We start from the raw sequence: 9,462 nt of genomic DNA, 5'->3' as shown, positions 1-9,462 counted from the left end.
AGTCTTCTCCAGCACTTTTTGAACATGCTGTATCCCAGCGGTTTAGAGTTCAAACAAGGACTCTTCTTCCCTGCCGCCCTCTCTCCCTCCCAGGCATACAGACACAGGCATAAATGAAGATGCATAATGACTCCTATTCATGGTCCTCAACTCCTAGTTTCTGAGCTCTTTAAAAAAAAAAAAAATCTTAAAAGGGGTGGGAAAGCCATTCACTAAAATAATAATTAGTAAAGAGCCACCTCATATCTAATTTGTCAGATTACCCTTCTATAATTCCAATCTTAAACTTATCAAGATGTCCTTAAATAATCAGAGAAATATACTACAAATTCTTGACTCATTATATTTTCACTCAATTAGTAAAACTTAAACTCATTTTTAAATACCTTCAAATTTTAAGCAGGTTTAATTCAGCATCCCCTGGAATAGCATAAGTGTTCACTAGCCACCAAGGGGATGTTTCATTTCTGATCACTCTCATGAAAGAACAGATGTTCAGCAAATCATTTGTAATTTAAGTTTGTAACATGAAGACATTACTAAACATTTTCCATTTAATTTCTAACTTTCTCAGTATCATGACTTATGACTCATTACTCCAATGGTCATCCCCTTAGGATGTCTCTAAAGAAAAGATGACAAAAAGCCTTGATGTCTCATCCAAGTCACAAGGTTATAATCTTTACTTCCTTAAATCTGACTGCAAAAGATTATGAATTTTTTAAGAAAAGGAAATTCTTTGGAAGAATGCAAAGACACTTTTGTTAGGTAGTTTTTCTAGATATGCTCTAAATAATAGTCAATCAATTAAAGAATTCAACATATATTTTATTAAATACCCATGTCAGATACTGTACTAAACAATAGAGATATGAAAGGAAGAAACACCAACCCCACACTGAAGTCCAGCAGGGGAGACATCCATATAAACAAGTCATTACAACACAGTGTAATACTTGCTATAATGGAAAAACAGAAAAGAGTGATTAATTCTATTGGGGGCCTGGATGGCTTTGCAGGGAAAGTGATATTTGAGTTGGCATTGAAAAATAAATGAGAGTTTACCAGGTAACAAAGATGAAGAAAGGCACTACAGATTGAGTTAGAGATAGAAGTAGAGCTGTGGGATGAACAGATGCACACTTATTAAAGGGCATGGCAGATTGGGAGAGGAGTAGAGAGCTCTGCACAACCAGAGCTCAGCTTTCATCCTGGGACAAGTCCCTGGGCCTATGTAGCAGTATGCCAGGGGCTGTGGAGAACCATGGAACAAGCATGTCCAAGCTGCCTTAGGCTTCTTTGAGTTTATTCAACTTCATGTCAATTTTAGTTAATAATGATTTCAGATACATCTTCCAGTTTTATTGAAATATGATTGACATACAACATTGAATAGGAAAAAAAAAACATTGAATAGGGATTTTATTTATTTATTTATTTATTTATTTATTTATTTATTTATTTATTTATTTTTAAGATTTTATTTATCAGCCAGATGCAGGACTCGATCCTGGAACTCCTCTGGCATCACACCCTGAGCCGAAGGCAGAGGCTCAACCACCGAGCCACTCAGGCGTCTCTATTTTAGACATTTTAAAGGAGAATAGAGCAGCCCTGGTGGCTCAGCGATTTAGCACCGCCTTCAACCCAGGGTGTTATCCTGGAGTCATGGGATCGAGTCTCACATTGAGTCTCACATTGGGCTCCCTGCAGGGAGCCTGCTTCTCCCTCTCCCTGTGTCTCTGCCTCTCTCTCTGTGTGTCTCTCATGAATAAATAAATAAAATCTTTAAAGGATAATAAAAAGAAAAGAAGAGGGCACCTGGGTGTCTCAGTGGTTGAACATCTACCTTTGGCTCAGGGTGTGATCCCAAGGTCCTGGGATCCAGTCGTACATCAGGCTCCCCACAGGGAGCCTGTTTCTCCCTCTGCCTATGTCTCTGCCTCTCTGTCTCTCATGAATAAATAAAGAAAATTTAAAAAAAAATAGAGACTATTACCACTATCTAGGTGAGAAATGAGGCCTTTCTGAGGTAAGGGAGAGGGAGGGAGAATGGCTAAGAAGAGATTAAGTATTTGAGAGATAATTTAGGAAAGGAAAATGACTGGACTTAGTGACCTGTTTACTGTGAGCAGTAGGAGTCAGGGATGACTCTCAGCTTTCTAGTTTTGCAGACCAATGGATAGTGGATACTACTACCTAAGGCAGAAAATAAAGGATGTAAAAAGTTTCCAAAAACTATCTGAAAGACAACGAAATTGACTTTTGCCTCTGCTAGGTTGTAATGCCTGTAGTATGGTAATTATTCATTCAATATCTTCATCTGGCAACTATCAAACACCATGAGCTAGTAAGACATGTATTTGGAAATGTCCAGTAGGTAGTGGAAGTTCAGGTGTTGAATGACATTTATGAGATGTATGAGGCTGAAAATATAGAAATGGAAGTCACTGATGTGCTTTGCAAGATGACTAAAGCCAATAGAACTGAATGTGCCACCAGCAGGCTGCAGAGCAAAAAAAAAAAAGAAAGAAAAGAAAGAAAAAGAAAAAGACTTAGCACTGAGCCCAGGGAAAACTAACCTTTTAGTGTCAGGAAGTAGAAGAGGCTGGGAAAAGGTTGTCACCATGTCAGAATGGTAAGTTTTGTTTTTTTAACGATTTCTTCAGTAAAATTTATTTGCATTTTACAAGCACAAATCCCTCAGATATTTTAAAGAATAAACACCGCAATCTTTCTACACGCCGTGTAAAGTCATCCTATTGAGGACCACATCTTAAATATGCCATCAATCTGTAAGCCTCTTCTCAACTGGACAGTTTCATTTAAATCGGGCGTAAAAAAATTAATTTGGACCAATGACAGCAGTCAATTGCGTACTTTATCAAGTTCTGCCAGCTTACAAATTAAGTAGTTTTAATTATTATTATTTATTTATTTTTTTTACAGGCGAGGGGGATGAGCATCACCTGCAGGGATCCCCATTGGGCTCGTAACCACAGATAAAGCAAATCATGGAGTTACTAAGGGATTTAGTCCTCCTCCCCGGAGACCTCCAGTATGAGTCAAGGTATTAAAAAAAAAAAAAAAAAGCATGTGGGCAAGAGGAAAATGTAACACATCGGAATTCGGTCGGGTCTGATTGTCTCTCCGTCCCGCCGGCCGCCGGGACCGCCCCCAGGCCGCCGGGGGGAGGGGAGCGGAGCTGCCCGAAGGGGTTGAGGCGCGGCCGTGGAGCCCGGGGGCCACCGAGCCAGCAGCACCCTCCACGCGGGAACCCAAACCGCACACCTCCTGCCGAGCGGGCGAAAACCCAGGATCTCTCGGCGGTTCGAGTTGCGTGACGTCAGCACGACAGCAGCCAATCACAAGTGCGGCCTTGAAGAGGCGGCCGGAGAGTAGACGCCCTATTGGTAGCGGCGTCTTGTCAATCTCAGCAGAGGAGCCGCCTCTTTCCCTTAGCAACGGAGGTTGTCCTAGCAACAGCGTGCCGGGGAGCTGCCGTTTGAGCTCTTCCGAGAGGAGAGTCAGACTTCCCATCTCCAAAACCCCCAAAGGCCTTTTCTCCACGGAACTGCAGAGAGGCTTCTTTTCCCCTCGGCTTAGCAGTGTCAGGTAAGGGGAGGTCCGGATGGGAAAGGAGGCTTGGGAAACCAATATCTTACTCCCTCTTTCAAGGGAGTTTGGGACACTCGCTGGGCCCGCGAGGTACTTGATGCAGTGAAAACTCCAAAACAAAAAACAAACAAACAAACAAACAAACAAAAACAAAAACAAAACAAACAAAAGAACACAAAACTACAAAGCTTTCCCTGATTTTAAAGAACGCCCAGCCTAGCCAGGAGACAGCAGGTAAGGACAGTCTGAAGACTCGCTCACCCTGTCCAGCAGTATGGCTCATCGTCTAGCCCACTGCTGTGCAACGGTGGGAGCTCACAAAGGGGGGAGGGGGGAGGGATGAAAAGGAAAACAGCATGATCTAGGCACAGAGGATCAAAGAAGAAAGATTAGCGTGGGCTGTCGTGGAGAGGTGACTTCAGGACCCTTACAGAAGGGCTGGCGCAGATGAAGAATGGAGATGAGTGGGAGAACGTTAACTCTCCGAAGGTAAGGGCCTTGTCTGATTCCTGGGGACCACCAGTGCCCACCTGGGGCGTGTGCTGCGAGCTGAATGAATCCACCACAATCTTCCAGGCAGCTCTTGAGTTTGAAGCCTTTGCAGAAGCCTGGCATCATGATTAGAAAGTGTCAGGGAGAACAAGAGGGCTTCAGCCTGAGTGAGACAGTTGGGGAGGCTTCGGAGAGGAGTTGAGCCTTGAGGAGGGAGTAGGATTTAGGTAAGCAGAGAAATGTGTGCATGAGGGATCCCTGGGTGACTCAGCAGTTTGGCACCTGCCTTCGGTCAGGGGCATGACCGTGGAGTCCTGGGATCCAGTCCCGCATCAGGCTCCCTGCATGGAGCCTGCTTCTCTCTCTGCCTATGTCTCTGCATCTCTGTGTGTGTGTCTCTCATGAATAAATAAATAAAATCTTAAAAAAAAAAAAAAAGAAATGTGTGCATGGTGGGGAGCAGGGCAGGAGGGGAAGAACAGGGCTCCCCAGAGAGGGACATGGGGAAGTAGGAGACTGTTTGGAGAATAACAGTAATCCGGTGAGGCTGGACTAGAGCTGGAAGGGAGGGTGCCGTGAGGCCGACTGAAGGATGTTCAAGGTGCTGCTGACACATTTGGGCTCTACCCTGTTTGGCAAAGTTTCATCTGCCAACCACTAGTACAACCTCATAGTGACTTTTTAAATGCAGCGTCCCAGGCTCACCCCAGCCCTGCAAAATCACAGTAGGCCCACAAAATTTGCTTTTCAAATGAACTCCATTTCTACACCACTGGAGGAGAAGGCCACTGTGGACAATTGGGACCCGCATTATATTTTGCAGTGTATGGGGAGGTGACCTGTTCAGATCTGCTTTTGCCCTGTGGGCAACCATTCTGGTTGGAACAGAGCCAGGGAGGCAAGTTAAATGAATGTTCATAACCCATTCAGAAGATGGGCAGAGGGGAAACTGGATAGAAAAAAAAATTACCTGTTCATTTTTTACTAACCACTAATTGAAATGTGTGCATTTGGTGACAAACCATAGCAGTAGTAGCAGCGCATGGGACTTTATCAAAAGAAATTATGGCTCTTTTCATATACATTATGGATGTTACAGATGTATTATTTATGCTCATCACTTCTTCAAAACCAAGGTAGTAATTAGAACCACTGCTAGGTCTTGTTATTTAATGTATTAATAAATAAGCACATGAATTATTTTATCATGATTTTTAAAAAATAGCTTGATAACTGTCCCCCTTGTAAGTTCATATTTTTACTTGATGTGTGGTCCTCACCAAGCTGCCAAAAGGGGTCATGGCACAAAATAGTCAGGAGCTACTGAAATGGGAAGATATGTTGAAGGCCTGGACCAGAGGAGGCTGTGGAGAGGAGGGCATGGAATTCAGAAGAAATTTCAAAGGCAGAAGTGATGGGAGAGCATTGACTTAAATAAGTAAATATCCAATCTTGGGAAGAGGTGGAAGTAGTTTGGAAGGGGAGAAACAAGAGTGGCAAACTAATCAGAAACATCGTAGGAATAGTTACTCTCTGGAGGGTGCATATTATGACCTTGTCAGAAGATGGCTGAAGGACCTGGAGAATCTTGAAGCTTAGTCAGGGTCTTTGTGGAGGTTGACCAAGAAGCAGTTCTTGGAGACACATATGCCAGACTCTCAAGACATTAGTCCTGGATCTTATTCTGAATCTCTTAAAAAAAGGAGGGGGGGGGGAGGGGAACATAAGCATGATGAGCTTATAAAAACTTTAAGAAAAGTGGATGCTGACCACCCAGATAAGGTCCGCTAATTGAAGTACTCTGGAGAATACTTTCTAAGGAAGACCCTAGGTGAAGAGAAGGTGCAGTGCCACGGGTCTTCTCAGAATTAAAAATCTCATGGCTGGGAGTAAGTCACACATACATACATACAGGTAAGAAACGAGAACGTGTAAACAGGTGTGTGTGTTACAGCAGAATAGAGTGAAGAGAGGAAGCTTAATAACTTTAAATCACAGCATTATATCAATTATCATTTGTCATTTATTCCTTCACCTGAATAATAGGTACCTTCCTGAATAATAGAAGCATCACAAAAAGATACAGTCATTGCAGCACCTGGGTGGCTCAATGGTTGAGCATCTGCCTTTGGCTCGGGGCATGATCCTGGGTCCCAGGATCGAGTCCCACATCAGGCTCCCTGCGTGGAGCCCACTTCTCCCTCTGCCTATGTCTCTGCCCCTCTCTCTCATGAATAAATAAATAAAATCTTTTTTTAAAAAAAGATACAGTCATGAACAAGCCTTAAAAGTTAGTATAGAAGCAAGTCATGAGCAGCTCTGAATGCAGTGCTCCTCAGAATCAGTAGCATGCCATCACAGGTTTTGAACTGTCACACAGAGAACTTACCCACTAATTGCTCCTCTTGTCACTCTAATGCCTTTGCTTTTAACATGGGAGGTAGAGTATGTGTACTTTGGTACACTGGTGGCAAAAAGATATTCTGGAATGGGTGGATTCATTTACAAAGAATGTAAGTGATTTTAATATCAAAGATATTTAGATAGAATACTTACATATTTATCAGTATTATAATTCACAAATTCTGTTTTGAAATTCAATCAGCTATAGGAACTTTGAAAACCAAATGTAATACAAGCTACTGGAGTAGGCTAACCCTTCATGTTAGGGGTAGATGAAGCATCTCTTCTGTTCTTAATAATAAGAGTTGAGAACAGGCAAAATGTGGTGAGCATTTCAGACATCTTAATGAAGTGATGCCTGGGGGTGCCTGGATGGCCCAATCTGACTCTTGATTTTGGCTCAGGTCATGATCTCAGGGAAATCATGGAGCCTGCTTGGGATTCTCTCTCTCCCTCTGCTCCTACCCCCCATCCCCTGGTTTCTCTCTCTTTCTCAAATAAATAAATCTTTAAAAATAATGAAAATAATGTCTGTATTGAAAAATTCTTATGACTTTTTACTAGGAAAAAGATTTGGAAAATATAGCATATTCACTGCATGAAAAATGCAATTGATTTTATGGGAAAAAAATCTTAAGACCATGTGCTGTATTTTTAAAGCAACATCTTTTATTTGGGATTTGCTTTTTAAAAGAAAAGATGCATAAAAAATAAACATTGCATATATGTGTCTATTGAAATTCCATAGAGTATACCATTCATTTGATCTAGATATCTTCAATTGAAAGTAGTTTATTTTATAGACACAAGATTGGTAGGGTATCTATTATTTGAAGTTACTAAAACTATGAAATTTTGCCTGGAACATCAATACAATGTAAAGTAGCTACTCCCAAAGTAATAATTTTATTTTTATTTTTTAAAAGACTTTTATTTATTTATTCATGAGAGACACAGAGACAGGCAGAGACACAGGCAAAGGGAGAAACAGGCACCATGCAGGGAGCCCGACGTGGGACTGGATCCTAGGTCTCCAGGATCACGCCCTGGGCTGAAGGTGGTGCTAAACCACTGAACCACCTAGGCTGCCCGATAATTTTCTTTTTAGCTTAGACTATATTCACCAGGCTGACCTCAGCAAATGAGTTTTTCCATCTGTGATGCCTAGCAGCTTAGATACTGTGCTTTTAATGAAGAATAATTAGGACCTCTAAAAGCCTATAGAACAATCCAGTCTTCGTTTTTCCTTGGTCACTAGACAATATTTTAGACACAGGAGTTAATATTATGAAAATAATAAATGGGCTATTCTGGTAAGGAAGCACATGTTTTCCCCCTGAATATGGAAATTGAACCAGATTATCCACAGATCATTTAATAGCAGCCTTTGAAAAGAACTGGGCACATGTGATTATTTTGACTATTTCTTGGGGTGATTGCATTAGATTGATACCTATATATTCAAACTGAATACCAACGCAGCACCTCCTAATCCCTGGAAACTGAATATGTTAACATACATAGCAAACAAGAAATTAAATGTTGCAGATGAAATTAAAATTGTTAATCCACTGACCATAAAATCTTGGTGGGCCCAGCATCACAAGAGTCCTTAAAAAGTAGAAGTGGAAAAAAGAAGAGAAGGTCAGAATATGCTCTGTGAGAAAGATCTTTCCCACTGTTGCTGGGTTGTTTGAAGATGGAAGAAGAGGGCCCACAAGCTAAGAAATACTGGTGGCCTCTTGAGTATGAAAAGGCAAGGAAACAGGTTCTCCCTTAGAACTCTAGAAAGAATAGAACACAGCCTTTTTTAACATCTTGCTGACACCTTGATTTTAGCCCAGTGAGAGGCACATCAGACTCCTGAACTACAGAATTGTTAGGTAATGAATTTGTGTTAAGACACTGTATTTCTGGTAATTTGGTAGGGCAGCAATAGAAAAGGAAAACAGCATGTATACAGGTGATTCCACAGACCTTAAGCAAAATGCCTTTTGTTCAGACTGGAAATGCATAAGCTAAGAATGGCAGAAGGAAAGGGGATACCCAGGAGTGATTAATTCAACATCGCTTTAGCATGGGCACTGTGCCAGTTACAGAGCTTACAGTTCACTTTGCAGTCTAACTTTGCATGCCTTCAATTGAATTTTTGAGTTTCCCTTTTAAATCAGCTCTTCCCCTCAGATCCCCATCTCAATAAATAGCAGCCTCATGCCTTCAATTCTTTAGGTGAAACTTATTGAAGTCATCCTTGGTCCTTTTTCTCTCTCAGACCCTACAAGCAAGTCATCAGCAAATCCTGTTGGCTCATGGCTTACAATATACGCAGAAACCAACCACTTTTTCTATTCCACACTCACCTCCTCCTCAGATTACTGAATGTTTCTCAGTTGGATTCCCTGCTTCAGCTCTTTCCTTGCTGCAATCTTCACTGCACAGCAGCCATAGAGACCTTAAAATGTGAGTCAGATCAAATAAAGTAACTCATCTGGAAACCATCCAACAGTTCTCCCCTCCTTCAGAATAAAAGCCCAAGTCCTTACACATGACCTAGACCCCTTGTGGTATATTATATCCTTGTTTGAAACTATTTTATCCAGAACTCTTAACCTCTCTTCCCTGTGCAAGGATCATAGATTCCTACCCATTGTCGAGGAAGCATGCATTCTTCCTCCATTATCAGGATTGGCCGTGTGACTTGCTTGAGCCAATGGAATGTAAGCAGAAAGGGCAGTACGCCAGTGCCATGGAGAAGATGGAGGAGGCATTACACAGTTCTGGTAGCTCTCTCACTTTTTATCCTGCCACAAAAGTAGGGGCTGCCAAATAGGGGCTGCTCTTTCAGCCTGAGTCCCAGAATAAGACTTGAAAGCAGCGGGCTCACTCACAGTCACAAAACAAGAACATAAGAAGAAATAGACATTTGTCAATGTATATTACTGAGATTTG

At 41.8% G+C, this 9,462-nt stretch overlaps 1 protein-coding gene across 8 annotated transcripts in view; it reads left to right on the top strand.

Annotated features, from left to right (window-relative positions):
* Nucleotides 1-3,447: 3,447 nt before the first annotated feature.
* DNAI3 (dynein axonemal intermediate chain 3) overlaps nucleotides 3,448-9,462 on the top strand; it is an 80,326-nt gene continuing 74,311 nt past the window's right edge. For 3 of the 8 annotated variants that reach the window (XM_038541509.1, XM_038541511.1, XM_038541507.1), the window contains exon 1: nucleotides 3,448-3,615. The gene's annotated coding sequence lies outside the window, so the exon portion shown is untranslated. Of the gene's footprint in view, nucleotides 3,616-3,970; nucleotides 4,108-8,785; nucleotides 8,974-9,462 lie in introns of those variants that run through there. The other 5 variants (XM_038541504.1, XM_038541505.1, XM_038541510.1 and 2 more) reach the window with 5 other exon arrangements.

This window comes from Canis lupus, chromosome 6, assembly GCF_011100685.1.
Source record: "Canis lupus familiaris isolate Mischka breed German Shepherd chromosome 6, alternate assembly UU_Cfam_GSD_1.0, whole genome shotgun sequence".
Taxonomy (NCBI): Eukaryota; Metazoa; Chordata; class Mammalia; order Carnivora; family Canidae; genus Canis; species Canis lupus.
The sequence above is the reverse complement of the archived record's forward strand: the minus strand, read 5'-3'. Positions and strand labels throughout refer to the sequence as shown.